At 42.3% G+C, this 20,710-nt stretch overlaps 1 long non-coding RNA gene across 1 annotated transcript in view; it reads left to right on the forward strand.

Annotated features, from left to right (window-relative positions):
• LOC135216185 (uncharacterized) overlaps positions 1-20,710 on the forward strand; it is a 273,740-nt gene that overhangs the window by 11,448 nt on the left and 241,582 nt on the right. The window lies entirely within an intron of this gene.

Consider the following 20,710-nt stretch of genomic DNA (forward strand, 5'->3'; position numbering starts at 1 on the left):
AAAGTGATTCTTCACCGCCCGCGCGCGGCGGCGCGCACGATCGGACAAGCAGTTAACTACCGTTCTCCCCCTTGTTCGAAGCTTACGACCGTCCCAGCTGCCGCTAGTTACCTTCCTATTGTTAAAGGACCTCAGGTTTGTATAGTTAGGAAAAATGCAATTTTCGACAAATTGTCATTTTAACGCTTCCAGCGAAAGAGAGGGAGGGAGTTACCATGACACATTATTATCTTGTGTGGCAAAAAAAAAAAAAAGAGAGAGAGAGAGAGAGAGAGAGAGTTAACCTTAATTAAAAGTGACATGGATAGATTAGTACGTATTGTATTTCTTTAAAATACTATCACATATGAATTTTGTAATTACAGTTATTATTGTTATCATTATTATTAGTTATTATTATTATTATTACTTTTATTATTGTTAATTATTATTATTTGAAAGTATTAAAAACTAAATAGTACAAAATACATAAGAAATCTCGAGTCTCAGTAAATGAGAGAGAGAGAGAGGTAGAGAGAGAGAGAGAGAGAGAGAGAGAGAGAGAGAGAGAGAGAGAGAGAGGGGGGGGGGGGGAATCTCATGAACACCTGATTGCAACACTGCAGCTCTTCCCCCTCCTGGCTGTCACAGAACTTGATATATCTTGGCAGTTTTAGTACCTGGATCTCGAGAAAAGGTTACTGGAAGAAGACTGGGATTTCCTTCATTCTTCCATAATTGTTTAAATATAAGCTAAAATCTTACTAATTCACTATGGTATTTTCTTTAATGAATTGATATTATTGCTGTATAAATTAATATATTTATTTGAAATAGTAAATCATTTATTTATCATACAAAAAAAACATACATCTTTGTAGTAGAGAGAGAGAGAGAGAATTATTATTTTTATTATGTGATATCATTTCAACTTATTAAACTTACTATACAGTATTAATCAAAATTAATATTTTGAAAATTAGTAAATCATTTTTGTATTATAAAAATGTATTTAGTCATGAAAATAAACATCAAAATACACTAATTAGTGATTATTTTCGTTGGAAAATACAAAGAGAGAGAGAGAGAGAAACTGTGCTAAACTATAAAGGATTCTTATCATAGTATGCGTTTTTTAAAAACGTCGTTAACTCGGAGCGTCGGCGTCGTAACCTCGGAACCAGCGTTGTAACCCAGGGCGGATTTTTCAATGAATATTTAAGAAAAAGCGTCGTAACCTTGGAACGTCGTAAGCCGGACCCGTCGTAACCAGGGGACCGCCTACTGTGGTTGCCACTTGCCTAAGGTTCCAAAGATCAGGTTACCAGTTTAATCTATGGATTAGAAGGTTCCCTGCCTCCCAGCAGATTGAGTAAGTTCCTTTCCTGCCATTGACCCAACAGAAAATTTACCCTGCTGGAAGCTACTTCCCTGCAGATGGACCCATCAGTCTACAGACTGAAGAATGACCTCACATGAAGAGAGGCACTGAGAGCATGGTACAGCCTTCTTAGTAGTGGAGTCAGGAGACATGCAGTCTGGCCTCCTTCCAGGCAGTATCATAGCTTAACCTGTGATGGAACACGCTAACTTTCTCACTAACATTTCATCTGAGGATGAGATGGTGAAGTTTCATGAGTTGCTCAGAGCTATTATTACACTGCCCTCCCTAATCACCAGCTTTGTCTCCTGAAGCCAAACGAATAAGTGTTTGGTGACAGTAGGTGAGTGAGTGATGTTCCCCCCACTCATCCCCCCCTCTAACCACCAGTTAACTCACTCTGTTACCAAGTTCTGCAACTGATTCCAGCTGTACTAAAGGATACTCCTGTCTATGTGTGTGTGTGTGTATATCTATATAATATATATATATATATATATATATATATATATATATATATATATATTATATATATATATATATAATATATATATGATATATATGTGTATATATATATATAGATATATATATGTATATTAATATATATATATATATAATATAATATTTGTATATAATATATATTATATTATATCTAATAAAAGGAGCCCATAAAAACACCAAAATGTAGGGAGAAAAGTACTATATTTCAGAGACTGCTGTCTCTCTCTTCAGGTATATGAATGAGTAAAGTTTACAGAAAAGGTGGTATTTATACCAAGAGATCCGTCCACAAGTAAGCCAATTTAGGTCACCCCCGCTGATAATCTGCCTTTAATCTTCTTAAGCGTTGGTTGAATGAAGACTTCGTCGACGACATCTGAGATCCACCCGCCTTTTGAGATGTTCATTACCTGCTTCTCTTTTATTAAGGCCGATTCCATCATTTGACTCTTGTACCGGCAGTTGCTGCTATAAATCACACGTGACAAATTCCAATTTATTCTATGGCTATGTTCATTTATATGGTTGAAAATAGCCGAGTTCTGTTGTTCATACCTAACTGACCGTTTGTGTTGTATTAATCTCTGGGGAAGTGATTTACCTGTAAATCCAATGTAAGATTGGTCACAGTCCTGGCATGGGATCTCATAGACCCCAGAGTCTTTGGGAGATGTCTTTTGTTGGACGTTAATCAGGGATTTGGGTAGGTAAATGCAAAAAGGGTTGGATTTCCCAAGGGTGTGGGTTATTCTCGTAATCGTCTCCAGGTGAGGAATTTTTATTTTATTGTTGGGCGTGTCTCTGGTCTTGTCTTTAGGGGGTCGGTAGAAAATTACGTTTGCTTTTTTAATTGCTTTCTCAATTATATGGTCAGGATACTTTAAAGATGAAAGTTGCTTGCGAATTAGTTCAAATTCTTTTTCCAGGAATCTGGGGAACAAATTCGTAAGGCTCTTAAGAATAGGTTGCTAGCTACACCTATCTTGATAGTAATGTCGTGATAGCTAAAGTGGTGAATATATGAAAGTGAGAACGTTGGTTTTCTGTATATGGGGCCCAGAAATTGTCGGACTGTTGCAAGGTGTACTGCAGTGATGTGTTTTCGGAATCTTACGTGAATACAAGAGTAACAAAAAACGTTTGTGGATTCGAGAGTGGCTTAGGAGAAAAGAAGCCAAAGGTCTGAGAGTATGTCCTATCAGCAGCAGCCATATTGTTTGTTTACACTATGCGGTTGGCCGCGGTTCGTGCTCGCTGCTTCAGGAAGCAAAATCTTGAGCTAAAAGCTCCCAGTTTTCCATTTCCACCAGCAACGGCTCTGCTGGAGAAAAGAAGGCCTAGTTGTTCCGATACGTAATAAAAACCTTTCGGTCCTTTAACAATAGGAATGTAATCAGCAGCAGCTGGAACCGGTCGTAAGCTTCGAGCAAGGAGGTTCGGTAGTTAACTGCTTGTCCGACAGTCGGTGGTCCCGCACGACTGAGAGGTGAAGAATCACTTTGCTTTTGGCTGCGCTGTGTGTGAGACATGTTGTTCGCCGCTCTGCCCGCTTCTGTCGTATGCTGAGATTTATCTACTTCATCGTTGTGAAGCATAATTCTTACTTTTTCTTATACTGTGTGCTTGTGTGAAATAACATGAATACTTGGTTATTTTGTTTATTATTGATTGCTCATGTGATATGGATTCCCGTGGGCTGGAAAGACCCCCCCCCCACCCCTTATCAGCCGCAGATTGTGCCCTGGTGTGGAGGGCCGTAAGTGTGGGGCCTTTCGATCCCTTTTCGAGGTTGATCCTCATGAATATTGTAGTCGGTGTCGAGGGTGTGAGTGCTCTCGCACCGAGCCTTGTGATAATTGTGTAAATTGGTCGGAGGAGCAGTGGGAGCGTTACGAGGGGAGGAAGAAGGCGCGTAAGCCGGCCAAGGAGTCATCGGAGGGTTCTCCAGTTACTCCTTTGGTAATGGACCCGTCCTCCTCTTTCCTCCCTCCGTCACAGCTCCCACGTATAGCTCCTTCCCTTTCGGGGGGTGCATCTTGCTCCTTCTCTTCCCTTGATCAGTCGAGTGTAGAGGAGGGAGCGAGATAACCCGATGTTCAGTTGTACTCGGGGTCTTCTGTCGCGGGGGTAAGACTGGTCCCCCCCCCCATTAACCCAACAGTTCCTTCCTCAGATATGCCTGCCACGGGGGACGATCTCGGCCAGGTCTGGTACTCGCTGGGGCTCCAGGGGACACCAAGCATTCAGGGGCTGCTGTGTCATCTTGCGAGGGGTTCCAGACCGGTAACCCATGGACCTGTGACCCTTACGACCACTACTGTGTCTACGCCACGGTATGCTGCCCCTCCTCACCTGGTATATACGCAGCACGTAACGATGGTGACCCCAACAGCTGCTGTGCAGGCTCCGCTGTTGGTGTGCAGAGGAGGGTCGTCACGCCACCACCTGGTTTTGCCGCTCTTGCCCCAGCCCCTGATTTTCGGTTCCCCAAGAGCTCGCCGTTGGATCTGCTGCCAGTGCCTAGGATGCCGCTGGTTCCTGTACCGCCTCCTGTTCCTGTGCCTGCCGCCATCATTCCTGCCTGTGGGGTTGCTGCCCCCACCCCAGGTCCCTCCGGACAGGTGCAGCTCCGTCCTGGATGGAGGATCTGACGGTATTTGTGAAGAATTCCAAATAAACATAAACAAACAGACAACAAAATTTTAACAAGGTTAAAAAATGCGAAAAAAGTCATTGGGTCATATTCCTGTTCATAATTCGCTGTGATCTTTGAGGCGGGACAAAGCGCCGGTCTTCTTCCTGAATGACATCTTGAGGGTCGTTAGCCAAAAAGGTAGTTTGTAGATCAGACTCTGGAATGGGCGAAGGGTGGTTATCTACATATTAGATTGAAGGAGGCTGTACACATTTCTGAAGTTCTTAATTCTGGCCCTTTTGCAAATTTCTTCACTCAAAAGTAAATGTTCTGTATTCCAGTATTCCCCTCAAAGGTGTCATTCAAAGTGATGAGAGCTCCTTCCACAATTCTCCTAGTGGTCCTATCTGCACTCATATAAATAACTTTTCCTCCCTTCGAAGTCGATGGCATGATCGGAATCCCAAGCATGCTTGGCAATGGCGCTGTAAACGTTGGCCTAACGGCAAGCTGAAACACGTTCACGTTTTCTCTGGTCCAGGGAACGACCGCTTTCACCAATATAGCATTTGTCACAATTTTAACATCCTATAGCATAGACTTCAACAACGGTGTTTGGTTTTCTGCAACTATTTTTCATCATTTTCTTTTTAAGAGTATTAGGGTATTGAAAAACCATGGTATACCCATGTCTTTCTTTTCAAAGATTATTAGAAACTTTTTTTTCAGGTCATGATTATACGGAAGGGGAAGGCATTTAAAATTAGCAGTGGAACAGCGTTCCCTTGGATTATAAAACATTCTTCTGGCTCTAGAAAGACATCTGTCGATAAAAAACTTGGGGTAACATAACTTATTGAAACTGGTAGTCAAGAATTGAGTTTCCTGGTCAATGAAACTAGGGTCACAAACTCGAAAAGCTCTAAAAAACAAATTGCTCAGAACGTTGCGTTTGATTTTCTCATCATGATAGGAATAAAATTGTATGTTCGTATTTGTGCGAGTACTATTCCTGAAAACAGACGTGTGTAGAATCCACCATATTTGAGTTTGAAGGAGATTTCTATCAACAAAAAGCAGGGGTTGCCGCCTGTTTTAGCTAATCTTTGTATGGAATTTTTTTAAATACTTTTTGTGGACAAACTTCCAGATGATTTGAAACCTTTTATATGGGTAAGATATGTTGACGATATCTTTATTGGTTTTAAGGACGATGCCGAAAGTTTTGATCAGCTTCTTTTACAACTAAATAGTTTTCTTCCATCCATCATGTTTACAGTGGAAAGGGAAGTCGACAAGCGTCTGCCATTTTTAGACTTGGTTATTCTTTAGACTTGGTTGTTTACAGGGATGATGTAAATAAGTCTTTTAAATTCTGTTTTCAGGAAAAGTACTCACACAAATACGTACATACATTTTTATTCCTATCATGACGAGAAAATCAAACGCAATGTTCTGACCAATTTGTTTTTTAGAGCTTTTCGAGTTTGTGACCCTAGTTTCATTGACCAGGAAATTTTACTTGAGGGGAATACTGGAGTACAGAGCAATTTACTTTTGAGTGAAGAAATTTGCAAAAGGGCCAGAATTAAGAACTTCAGAAATGTGTACAGCCCCCTTCAATCTGATAATGTAGATAACCACCCTTCGCCCGTTCCAGAGTCTGATCTACAAACTACCTTTTTGGCTAACGACCCTCAAGATGTCATTCAGGAAGAAGACCGGCGCTTTGTCCCGCCTCGAAGATCACAGCGAATTATGAAAAGGAATATGACCCAATGACTTGTTTGCATTTTTTAACCTTGTTAAATTTTTGTTGTCTGTCTGTTTATGTTTATTTGGAATTCTTCACCAATACCATGTCTCCTTTACTTAGTGATCAAGTCCACAGGAGGATGGACGAAAGCTTTAAGCTTTGTATGTACATATTTCCATAAATATATTATATCTAGATAAACAAGGATATTACTGTGGATCCTTCTATGATTTCTTAGAAGCATGATATGGTGTTTGTTCCGACACGGCATACAAACCTTCGGTCCTTTTACAATAGGAAGGTACTAGCGGCAGCTGGATAGGTCGTAAGCTTTCGAACAAGGGGTTCGGTAGTTAACTGCTTGTCCGACAGGCGCGCGCGCGCGACTGGGAGGTAAACAAATCACTTTTGCTTTCGGCCTGCTGGCGTGTGGACGTGTATCATCGCTCTCTGCCCGCTTCATCGTCGTTGCTTTCGCCTATTGGTTGTGTTTTTCTTTTTCTATTTATCTAGTGAAACTGAATTGTAAGTACAATCATTTCATATTTATTTCCATTGAATTCAATTGTGAATTAAAGGATCTTGGTTTCACCACGCCCTCCGATTACCCGAGTGCCGACTGAATGGCGTAAGTGCGGGAATTCATTTTCAGAAATGATCCTCGTATTGGTGTTATGCTCGGTGCCGTGAGGGCGGGGAGAGCGCTCGCTCCGAGCGTATATTTTGGTTGGAAATGTGTAGATGAAAATCGTAAGTAAGTGCTCTTTTTCATTATATTTTTTTGACCTGTATGCTCGTTGCCGAGCGAATGCGCTCGGCACAAAAACTTATTCTGTATGGAAGTGGAATCGCAAGTACAGTATTCTTTTTCATTTTCATATATTTATTTTGATTGTAGCAATACTCATTTTGGATCAGTTTCCGAGCTTACCCGGAAATTGATCCTTTCCCCTTTTTATTTGAATGAAGTGAAATCGCAAGTGCAGTTCTTTTTCATTTTCATATTTTATTGAGATTGCATTGTTTACTTGGATCAATGTTTCCGCTATTTCCCGGGAATTGATCCTTCCCCTTTTTATTTGTATGAAGTGAAATCGCAAGCGCAGTATTCCTTTTCATTTTCATATATATTTTGATTGCATCAATTCATTATGGATCAAGGTTTCCATTCATAATCGGGAATGGATCCTTTTACCCTTGCGCTCGGTACCGAGGGCGCAAATGCGCTTGATCCGAGCCCTTATTCATTGTGAAGTGAATCGTAATGCAAGATTCTTTTTCATTTTATTCCTTTTATTATGATTGCATCAATATTTATTTTGGTTCAAGTTCCGCTCAGTCAGGGAATTGATCCTTATGCCCTTGCATTCGGGCGAGGGCACGATTGCTCTCGGGCTCTTATTATTATTGTTGGGTACATGGGTGCTGTGCGGGGGTGGGGAACGAGAACCCCCCCCCCAGCTCAGCTCCCACAGATGGCCCTTCCCCGTGGGTGGGGGGGGGGAGGTTATCTGCGTTCTTCTCCTCGCCCGATCCGTCGAGCGGGGAGGGCGCTCGGTGCCCGATGTACAAATTGTATTCGGGGTCTTCCACTCGTTCGGAGAGGGCTCACCCCCCCGCGCGAGGGGACTTCCCCCTCACTAATCGCTACTACTGTTATTTCCGCAGGTGCTACTGCCACGAGGGTGGACCTTGGTGAGGTATGGGCGTCCTTCCATTTGCAGGGCGTGCTAGTGTCCAGGGGCTGCGGTTCTATGTCTGGGCCTACTGCGGTCACCCAGGGAGTGGTGACCACGCTCCAGGTGATGACGTCCCTCCTCACCTGGTGTACTCGCCTCACGTGGTAACAGTCTTGCCTACAGCCGCTGTGAAGTGCCGTTCGCCGTACCGAGAGGGGGGCGTGCCGCCGCCGCTCGTGGTTGCCGCGCTGCCGCGACCACACTTCCGCTGCCCTAGAGCTCGCCCCTTGGACCTGCCGCCGGTACCAGGATGTTGCTGGCTGCTGCTCCACTTCCTGTGTTTCCGGTGCTGCCTGCTGTACCTGCCGATTCTGGGCTGACTGTCCATGCAGTTGCTGCGCTGGCTGTACCTGCCGATTCTGGGCTGACTGTCCATGCAGTTGCTGCGCTGGCTGTCCCTGCCGTTGCTGCGCTGGCTGTCCCTGCCGTTGCTGCGCTGGCTTGTCCTACCGATGCTGGCTGCTGGCTGCCTGCTGTTCCTGAGATGCCCATACCTGCTGACGTCGTCCCTGTTCGTTGGTGGTACTACCCAGACTATGGTCTGTCTGTACAGGTGCGTCCGGGCCCTGTGGCTTCGGCTACAGCAGCCCCGGCTCCGCCCTGGATGGCAGATCTTACGTCTGTCCTGAGGAAGCTGACGAAGAAGAGGAGGAAGGTGTCGTCGTCGTCGTCTTCATCTTCTTCATCGTCGTCGGCTGCCGCCTCTTCCCCTTCGACTTCTAAGGCTTCACAGCCGAGGAAGAAGAAGGTTGCCTCCTCCCTCCTAAGAAGTCTCCCTCGGGAGCTTCTCGGGACCCGTCTCACCTCGGTGGGACGGGAGGGTTCCTTCCGCTGGTCCTCCTGCTCCTTCGGGAGCGGGGCCCGTCTCTTCTTCCGCAAGGAAGAAGACTACGGGGACCAGAGGGGTACCGGCTAACACCGGTACTTCCTCGCCTGGTGTCAGTGGTTCTGCCACTGCATCAGGGTCCGTCTCGGCCTCTCGTTCGCGGGAGGTACCGAGTGTACGGTCGCCTACCAGCGACCGTGCAGCCAGGAACCAGACCTCTGAGTCCGCTCAGCGTCAGGTTCACGGCACGGGGCGGAAGACTGGTGACAGCCGCTCACGCGACTCTCACCAGACCAGCTCTCACTCTCGCGGCGACCAGCTGGCTACCCGGGGACGTGACGGTCCACGACCGGCCACGGGCTGAGGCTGGGAAGAGGTCCTCCCGTTCGCCGGTGCCAGCCACGGCTGGAACCAGCGACATGACGTGCCGTGAGGACAAGCACCGGTCTCACTGTGACAGTGGAGCCTGCAGGTCGCCTGACCGTCGCTCTCACAGAGAGCGATCGGGTACGGCAACCAGCACCAGCTCTTCTGACACTCGAGATCGGGGCCGCTGTGCTCAGTCCAGCCGTTCTCCACAGCGAGACGGTTCGACCAGGCCTGCAGCTCGATCGCCACCGCCGCGGGTTGACGATCGGCCTGCAGCCCTCCAAGCCTGCTGGTTCTGCCAGCGAGCGAGGAGGGAGGGAGCGTCAGGTCTGCCTCTCCCGTACCTTCAACCTCCTCGGGTTACACCGGGAGGAGCGAGGTATTGAGGAGTGATCGTGAGGGGTTGCGCCCCTCATGATCCCACCACGACGCCCTACGTGCCAGGCACGGTTCTTGGACCGGCCAGGACGTTATGCGCAAGTGGATGGAGAAGACCGAGAGGGCTGTCGCTGTTCCCCCTTCTTAGGAGGAAGGTTCTCGGAATATGCTCTTGTTCGAAGGGCTTAACGGTCCCACTCTGCAAGATGCTGTGACTCCGAGATCCAGAGGAACTTTGCCGAGGGTTATGGCGCTGAATTCGTCAGCACAACGACCTCGGGGAAGGATCGCCGCTCCCACCAAGCAGAGCCACGTCTCGGCTCGAGTCGTTTTGGGGCCCGAGAGGGAACCCAAATCGACGGTGGGTCTGCCGCGATCGGAGCTTGCCGACTGTGTTGAACCAGGTAGTCTCTCGTCTCCGGACAAGAAGGCTCTCTCAGTTCTGGCCGGTCGAACAAGCTACTTCACCTCCTCTACTGCGACAGAGGCGTTTCTACGTGTCTTCGGACACCGTATTTGAATACCCCTTCGGTCCTCCTGAGGTTTCGACCTCGACGAGGACTGAATGATTGGAGGACGGTATCGGCTCTCTCCTGTCAGGTGTCGATCAGCCCCACCCAGACGACGTTCACAGTGGCGGCAGACCCTTACCTACAGTATGAGTTCGTAACCCTCCTTGGGAAAACGTTTTCTCTTGACGATACGTTTTCCCAGGCTCTGAGAGGCCATCGCCGTAAGGCGATGGCTGCTCCTTTTCTTCTCCAACTGCTAGTTCCGCTGGGAAGGCGAGCCAGTATCCAATTCCTCCCCCATTCCCTCTCTCCTTACGGCTACGAGGGAAAGGGGAGGGATCCTACAGAGATTTCTCTGTAAGATCCCACGTTAGGGGCTGCGCTACTGGGGGGACCTTCGGGGTCCTACCTGACATAAGCCCCGGTCGTTGAGGAGGGATCCTGCCCCTTTCTCGATTTCTACGGGAACGGGGGAGGATCACCAGCCGATATCGTTTGACGAAAATTCGGTGGGGGGTTTCGCAGAGTGCTTAGAATTCTACGGAATTTCTAGCGCACTCAGAGTGTTCGAGTTTTTTACGATCTCCAAAAACACTTAGGCGAGACCACGGTCCAAAGTGAGCGAGAATCCCCGATAATTGTTACACGATAATTGGGAACCTCGCTTATGCTCGAATTCCTGTAATTTCTAGCATTTGGAAGAAGACTGCTGCTGAAAGAAGAGTATCTCACAATAGGCGATTAAACCTGGAATAGAGAAGAACGGACGGGAACTTCCAGTTTGGGCCGTTGAACTATCGTCTTCGGTATTCTGTTCACCATTGAAGCTTTCCTTTGGAAAGACTTCTCCTTCACTCTCTTGACTAGAGAACGAAGGCGGTCGATCTCCAATCCTTATTCTCATTCCTCGAGAGGAAAAAGAATTTAGGATGGAGGTCGTGGTACAGAACCTACAAATATACTGCGTATATTACCCTCGCGACATGATTCTTTTAACAGTTGAATTGTCCGGGGGGTAGGCGCATACCGTAGTTAACTCTACGGTTTGTGACCGAGACGAATTGTATCTTAATTGAACTGCAACTCGGGGTTGCCTGCAACCTCCCAGCAGTTATCAGTTTCGATTTTAGATACTTGGTATTGTCATGACAACACCAAATCAGTTTTCGTTGTATTTACCGAAATCCGTTCGGTTAAATATAATTGCTCGAGCGTATTCTTTATGCTCGATGGTTCTAGCCGAACGCATTCCTTCGTGGAATAATGGATTACCTGGCAACTCAGGATGACGAGTCACCGAGAGCTACTGCGTATTGAACTGCCTGATAGCGGCTCAGTATCAGCTAGGTCTCGGAGATGCACTGTCGGTTATGTCTCTCTCTCCCCTGGTTTGATTGACTACCGAACGTATCTCTGCCCAACAATCATGGACTTAGGTCTCTGATTAACGGGGATTCTCGCAATAATGAAGGACCATCTACTGCTGTGACGCTCGATTTCATCGCCTTCGACATTGCGAGAATTTTCAACAGAGATAACTCTTGGACTCTTTCATCTTTCTGTTTTACGCACGGTAACAGAAGTCTGTACTAGTCACACCCGGGTGCATCGCACCGCGATAATGCGAATGATTTAATATTTTTGCAGACATCTGAGTTTGTCTTCAAAATATCTCGTATTCGTAGGTGTGCAATTATTCATTGCTTGCCCCGAATTAACAGATATGTCAGAAGACATCGCCTACTCTCCGACCTGACAGCTCTACTTCCAAATGTTCAGCCCCATGAGAAGCAGTTCTTCAGGCAGTATTTCCCCCCTGTCTTCATTACTGAAAAAGCGCTCCGCTTTTATTGCAAACTACGATCCTCACCGAGCAGCAATGAATAGCGGTTAGCGTTCTCAGTCTTTGTAGCACAGGTTCAGAATCTTGAGAATCCATCTCTGGTTTCAGCTGGTGAAGACGTAGGTTGCATTTTCTGTACACCTTCGTCTTCAACGACACATAGTGTTGTTTCTCCTTAGCCGAGAATCAACTATACTATGAGATATCTTGCCATCAGGGACCTCGGTCTCTAGAAGGTAATTGACTTTTCGCCTGTTGGGCACATGCCTTAAGAGAGTCATCACCTTGCCTTCTGGCATCGGTGACGAACAAATTATTTGTTTAGTCTCTTGGCATAACCCTTTTAAGGCGAAGGTCACGTGACTTGCTCGGGTGCTTGGACAACTTGCCTCCTACCGAACGCAGTCAGTCGGCAGCTGTCTCGCGCCCAAGTCTGTTACGAACTTCGCTGTGGACTTAGTTCGGTTGTTCCATAACAGTCTTTTCTTCGTCCTAACGGCTTGTCACAGTACCCATACCATCGACACCCACCATTGAGTGTCGGTGTCCTATCCACTACCGAAAAGAAGAACAACTTCGCTGCAGACGTATAGACCAGTATGGGTACGGACATCACCGAAGTCGAGAAGAGGGATAGGTCATACGACCATTCCCTTCTTTTCCTCTGAGGTAATTGCATGACTTTTCCTGCGAAGTCAAGCATCCATGGGATGGGGATTCGTGACGCCTCGATTTCGTACCGAATTCGTAGCGAAGACTCTGAACCCTTCGGTTCCTGACGATCGGTTAGAGTCCTTCACAATCCCCTCCCTAATGGACTTCACCGCCTTCGATTGCGAAGGGGCGATGGCTTTGCTTTGTACCTGTGAAAGCGCGACCGCGCTTTCTGAAGAAACTTCGACATCCCAGGCTGAGTGTTGAAGACTCTTCGTCAGCACCAAGATGACCTAGAAGTACACTCCCTCGAGTTACACAAGAACTTCTCCGTGGCGCAGGTACTGAAGGCAGGGGTCTGGTACAACCAGACCACTGGCACCTCCTTCTACCTTTTGGATATTGCCCACAGGTCCTTGGATCGTTTTCCTTGGGACCCTGGTGGCTGCTCAACACGTTGTGTAGCTAACCCAGACCCTAGCAGGCTGAACAGCATCGAGTCCTGGTGTGACTGTAAGAATAGATAAGTGAATGAGAGAGTGACTGGCTTCTCTTCCTATCTTTTTCTCCCCCTCTACCTGTGGGTAGAGGGATACGGTCATCACCTTGCTGGATAAGGACGAGATGCCGGTGAGCTACTCGACAGAGCCCCATCCTATCCCTTTCACTAGGGATGGGGCGAATATCCACCACTTCCTCCTACAAGGGGGGGGGAAGTGGATGCCAACAAGAGACAAACCATAACTTTATGTTGCCTCTTGCAAATAGGAACTTGTTCTTGTTTGCTGGTACGAAGAGATACGCTTGCCTCTCTCTTAGTACTTGGTCCAGAGGTCTGACCATTGATCCTGCGGTGCACACCCCGATCAATCGGACAGAGGCTTGGATCCCTCCCTCGCTCTTACGACCAGGGAGGCATTCCAAGGTTGGGCGAACACCAGTCTGTTCACAAAAGACTCAGATTCCTCCCACCAAGAAGTGAGTCTTCCTATTGTAAAAGGACGAAGGTTTGTATGCCGTGTCGGAACAAATGACAATTTGTCCAAAATTGCATTTTTCCTAACTATACAAACCTGAGGTCCTTTTACACATAGTCCCACCTCATGCCACCCCTCACTCTGCGGTTTTGCTTGGGCCAAAAGCAAAAGTGATTTGTTTACCTCCCAGTCGCGCGCGCGCGCCTGTCAGACAAGCAGTTAACTACCGAACCCCTTGTTCGAAAGCTTACAACCTATCCAGCTGCCGCTAGTACCTTCCTATTGTAAAAAGGACCATCAGGTTTCTGGTATAGTTAGGAAAAAATGCAATTTTGGGGACTAATTTGGTCATTTTAATTAATTGCATATATATATATACTAATTTTTAATACATAGATATATAATATATAGCTATATATATAATATATTATATAATTATATATATATTATAATATATAAATATTATAGATATTATATAATATATAATATATATATATATATTTATATATATATATATAGCTATATAATATATATAATTATATATATATATAGAATATATTATATTATTAATATATATATAATATATATATTATATATATAATATTATATAAATATCTATAATATATATAATATATATAAATATTATATATAGAGATACTATATATATATATATAAGATATATATTTAAATATAATAAATATAATATATATAATATATATAATATATTATATAATACTATAATATATATTATTATATATAATATATTAATATAATTATTATTTATTATATAATATAGATATATAGATATATATATATATATATATATAATGTTTATTTATAATATTATAATAATATTTAATATATATATAGATATATATATATATATATATATATTATATATATATAATATATTATAATATAATCTATATCTATATATATATCTAATAGACTATAAAATTGTTTTTTTTTAAAATTTTTTATAACAATATCTATTAATATAATAAATATATATATAAGTAATCTATAATTATAATATATATATAATCTATATATATATATCTATATAATATCTATCTATCTATATATATTACTATATATATATTATATAAAATGGACTGGTAAAAAATGTTCGTAACAACGAGGCCCTTCCTCTATAAAAAAGGAGGCCCATAAAAAAACACCAAAATAGAGAAAAAGTACTATATTTCAGAGACTGCTGTCTCCCTCTTCAGGTAGATGAATGAGAAAAGTTCACAGAAAAGGTGGTATTTATACCAAGAGGTCCATCCACAAACAAGCATTTTAAGTCACCCCCGCTGATAATCTTCCTCTAATCTTCTTAAGGGTTGGTTGAATGAAGACGTGTCGATCGTGTCCGAAATCCATCCTCTTTGAGATGTTCATTACCCTGCCTCTTTTATTAAAAGGCCGATTCCATCATTTGACTCTTGTACCGGCAGTTGCTGCTATAAATTACACGTGACAAATTCCAGTTTATTCTATGGTTATGTTCATTTATATGGTGAAAATAGCCGAGTTCTGTTGTCCATACCTAACTGACCGTTTGTGTTGATTATCTCTGGGGAAGGGATTTACCTGTAAATCGATGTAAGATTGTGCACAGTCCTGGCATGGGATTTCGTATACCCCAGAGTCCTTTGGAGATGTCTTTTGTTGGACGTTAATCAGGGATTTGGCTAAGGTGTTTGGGTAAGTAAATACAAAAGGGTTCGATTTTCCGAGGGGGTTGGTTATTCTCTTAATCGTGTCCAGGTGGGGAATTATTATTTTATTGTTGGGTGTATCTCTGGTCTTGTCTTTAGGGGGTCGGTAGAAAATTACGTTAGCTTTGTGAATTGCTTTCTCAATTATATGGTCAGGATATTTTAAAGACGAAAGTTGCTTGCGAATTAGTTCAAATTCTTTTTCCAGGAATTCTGGGGAACAAATTCGTAAGGCTCTTCAAGAAACAAGTTACTAAGCTACACCTATTTTGATAGAAATGTCATGATAGCTAAAGTAGTGAATGTATGAAAGTGAGACGTTGGTTTTCTGTATATGGTAAATTTGTATTCTGTCGTATCTCTGATTATTAAAACATCAAGAAAAGGAATTTTGTTGTGTTTCCCATTCAACTTTAAATTTGATGCTGGGCACTAATGTGTTTAATTTCGAGAGGAATTCATTGAAATTGCCCCACCTATTATCCCAAAATGTTAGGATATCATCCACGTATCTCATCCACAGCATGTTTTTGGGTTTTATTGCATTTATTACTGTAGTTTTCAAAAGTATTCCATGTACAGATTGGCTAGAAACAGGACTTAAAGGACTACCCATACTACACCCTGAATTTTTTTGCTTGTAGAATGATTCCCCGAATGAAAATACGTTATTAGATGCACATAATTCAACTAGCAAAATCGTAATAATGGACAAAGACTTCTACCTTGACAAAATCAACCAGCTCCTTAGCGACACAAACACATACGAAAAACTGACGAAAAATCCCCTCCAAAACGTTCCCACAGAATTTTTTCGGAAAGTAAGATTAATTGGCAAAGACAAAAAGAGATTGAACTATTAGAGAAATTTAAGTAATTAATCCTAAATTACCCTATTTTTATGGCCTTCCCATAAAAATAGGGTGGGTAATTTAGGATTAATTAATGGACAAAGACTTCTACCTTGACAAAATCAACCAGCTCCTTAGCGACACAAACACATACGAAAAACTGACGAAAAATCCCCCTCCAAACGTTCCCACAGAATTTTTTCGGAAAGTAAGATTAATTGGCAAAGACAAAAAGAGGTATTGAACTATTAGAGAAATTTAAAGTAATTAATCCTAAATTACCTATTTTTGTGGCCTTCCAAAACTCACAAGACAATCTTCCATTCAGACCCATCGTTTCATGTGCCGGGTGCTTTTTAATTACAAAATTTCTAAATGGTTAGCTGGCCTCCTTTCCCCTTTTTTAGCACTTTTTCTCCCAGTCACATTAAACATTCGGAAGATTTTTGTCACAAATTCAGAGAAGCACATACCACTTCACAACATAAAACTTTTAAGCCTTGATGTAGATTCCTTGTTCACTAAAGTACCAGTACAGGACGTTCTTTCAGTTTTTAAGGGTAAAATTATCCCCCTATTCAGATCATTTCCCATTGGCGCTTGACAAAATAATAAAGCTAGTTGAATTATGTGCATCTAATAACGTATTTCATTCGGGGAATCATTCTACAAGCAAAAATTCGGGTGTAGTATGGGTAGTCCTTTAAGTCCTGTTCTAGCCAATCTGTACATGGAATACTTTGAAACTACAGTAATAAATGCAATAAAACCAAAAACATGCTGTGGATGAGATACGTGGATGATATCCTAACATTTTGGGATAATAGGTGGGGCAATTTCAATGAATTCCTCTCGAAATTAAACACATTAGTGCCCAGCATCAAATTTAAAGTTGAATGGGAAACAGACAACAAAATTCCTTTTCTTGATGTTTTAATAATCAGAGATACGACAGAATACAAATTTACCATATACAGAAAACCAAACGTTCCTCACTTTCATACATTCACTACTTTAGCTATCATGACATTTCTATCAAAATAGGTGTTAGCTAGTAACTTGTTCTTAAGAGCCTTACGAATTTGTTCCCCAGAATTCCTGGAAAAAGAATTTGAACTAATTCGCAAGCAACTTTCGTCTTTAAAATATCCTGACCATATAATTGAGAAAGCAATTCACAAAGCTAACGTAATTTTCTACCGACCCCCTAAAGACAAGACCAGAGATACACCCAACAATAAAATAATAATTCCCACCTGGACACGATTAAGAGAATAACCAACCCCCTCGGAAAATCGAACCCTTTTGTATTACTTTACCCAAACACCTTAGGCCCCAAATCCCTGATTAACGTCCAACAAAAGACATCTCCAAAGGACTCTGGGGTATACGAAATCCCATGCCAGGACTGTGACCAATCTTACATCGGATTACAGTAAATCCCTTCCCAGAGATTAATACAACACAAACGGTCAGTTAGGTATGGACAACAGAACTCGGCTATTTTCAACCATATAAATGAACATAACCATAGAATAAACTGGAATTTGTCACGTGTAATTTATAGCAGCAACTGCCGGTACAAGAGTCAAATGATGGAATCGGCCTTAATAAAAGAGAGGCAGGTAATGAACATCTCAAAAGGAGGATGGATTTCGGACACGATCGACACGTCTTCATTCAACCAACCCTTAAGAAGATTAGAGGAAGATTATCAGCGGGTGTGACTTAAAATGCTTGTTTGTGGATGGCACTTGGTATAAATACCACCTTTTCTGTGAACTTTTCTCATTCATCTACCTGAAGAGGGAGACAGCAGTCTCTGAAATATAGTACTTTTTCTCTATTTTGGTGTTTTTATGGGCTCCTTTTATTAGATGGAACTCTGTTGTTACAGACATTTTTACCAGTCATTTTCAGCCCATTATGGAATTCAACCGCCTTTCCAGGATTCTTCACTCACTTCCAGAAGTCAAGCCAATTTTTCGTAAGTTTGAAAAAGAACTGATCAGACTACACCGGCTGCAAAAACCAAAACACTTTTTAGAAGAATGCCTCAAAGAACAAGTATACAAAAAATGTACGGATTCGGGAGATGGACTCTGCAATCGGACCCCTTCCCTCTCTCACACAAGATTTTCCTGGAGGAAAGAATCACCGATACGAAAAACGACATCTTCGTACTACGCAGAGTGATATATGGAACCCAGTCTAATCTTCGCCTCCTCACTGCGGACCACATATACAGGTATCTGATTTTCATCTGTTCCGACATTGCTGCCTATAATAGCGTGACTCATTCCAACAGACTTCTACGCAAGTTAAATAACCTAATAGACAATAGTGCATGGAATAATCTTGAGCAACAAGACAAAGTTTTAAACTTATCCAACACCCCCCTTACTGTAAATCAACATTTAGTTTTAAATTTAGGCTTATCCTTTGCCCTTATGCCAGACCGCAAAAACAACCTAGACTTCATAGTGGCTTTTGATAAATTCATATCTGACAAAAACTACAACCGTGAAGAGATATGTTTAAAAGGAGTGTTACTAAATGCTTTAACTGATTTACATAAGAAATATCCTGTTCCCCGCAGATTCATGATAGCCATCCACTCGCTAAAAAAGTTAGATGTTATAATAAGTAGATCCGACAAAGACGGCAAAATCGTAATAATGGACAAAGACTTCTACCTTGACAAAATCAACCAGCTCCTTAGCGACACAAACACATACGAAAAACTGACGAAAAATCCCCTCCAAAACGTTCCCACAGAATTTTTTCGGAAAGTAAGATTAATTGGCAAAGACAAAAAGAGTATTGAACTATTAGAGAAATTTAAAGTAATTAATCCTAAATTACCCTATTTTTATGGCCTTCCCAAAACTCACAAGACAATCTTCCATTCAGACCCATCGTTTCATGTGCCGGTGCTTTCAATTACAAAATTTCTAAATGGTTAGCTGGCCTCCTTTCCCCTTTTTGAGGCACTTTTTCTCCCAGTCACATTAAACATTCGGAAGATTTTTGTCACAAATTCAGAGAAGCACATATACCACTTCACAACATAAAACTTTTAAGCCTTGATGTAGATTCCTTGTTCACTAAAGTACCAGTACAGGACGTTCTTCAGTTTTTAAGGGTAAAATTATCCCCCTATTCAGATCATTTCCCATTGGCGCTTGACAAAATAATAAAGCTAGTTGAATTATGTGCATCTAATAACGTATTTTCATTCGGGGAATCATTCTACAAGCAAAAATTCGGGTGTAGTATGGGTAGTCCTTTAAGTCCTGTTCTAGCCAATCTGTACATGGAATACTTTGAAACTACAGTAATAAATGCAATAAAACCCAAAAACATGCTGTGGATGAGATACGTGGATGATATCCTAACATTTGGGATAATAGGTGGGGCAATTTCAATGAATTCCTCTCGAAATTAAACACATTAGTGCCCAGCATCAAATTTAAAGTTGAATGGGAAACAGACAACAAAATTCCTTTTCTTGATGTTTTAATAATCAGAGATACGACAGAATACAAATTTACCATATACAGAAAACCAACGTTCTCACTTTCATACATTCACTACTTTAGCTATCATGACATTTCTATCAAAATAGGTGTAGCTAGTAACTTGTTCTTAAGAGCCTTACGAATTTGTTCCCCAGAATTCTTGGAAAAAGAATTTGAACTAATTCGCAAGCAACTTTCGTCTTTAAAATATCCTGACCATATAATTGAGAAAGCAATTCACAAAGCTAACGTAATTTTCTACCGACCCCCTAAAGACAAGACCAGAGATACACCCAACAATAAAATAATAATTCCCCACCTGGACACGATTAAGAGAATAACCAACCCCCTCGGAAAATCGAACCCTTTTGTATTTACTTACCCAAACACCTTAGCCAAATCCCTGATTAACGTCCAACAAAAGACATCGCCCAAAGACTCGGGGGTATATGAGATCCCATGCCAGGACTGTGACCAATCTTACATCGGATTTACAGGTAAATCACTTCCCCAGAGATTAATACAACACAAACGGTCAGTTAGGTATGGACAACAGAACTCGGCTATTTTCAATCATATAAATGAACATAACCATAGAATAAACTGGAATATGTCACGTGTAATTTATAGCAGCAACTGCCGGTACAAGAGTCAAATGATGGAATCGGCCTTAATAAAAGAGAAGCAGGTAATGAACATCTCAAAAGGGAATTGGACATCAGACATCGTCGACGCAGTGTTCATTCAACCAACGCTTAAGAAGATTAAAGGAAGATTATCAGCGGGGGTGATCTAAATTGGCTTACTTGTGGACGAATCTCTTGGTATAAATACCACCTTTTCTGTAAACTTTTCTCATTCATATACCTGAAGAGAGAGACAGCAGTCTCTGAAATATAGTACTTTTCTCTCTACATTTTGGTGTTTTTATGGCTCCTTTTATTAGATGGAATTCTGTTGTTACAGAACACCTTTACCAGTCATAGATATATATATATATATATATATATAATATATATATAATATATATATATATATATATATATACTATATATTATAATATA

This window comes from Macrobrachium nipponense, chromosome 6 (assembly GCF_015104395.2).
Source record: "Macrobrachium nipponense isolate FS-2020 chromosome 6, ASM1510439v2, whole genome shotgun sequence".
Classification (NCBI taxonomy): domain Eukaryota; kingdom Metazoa; phylum Arthropoda; class Malacostraca; order Decapoda; family Palaemonidae; genus Macrobrachium; species Macrobrachium nipponense.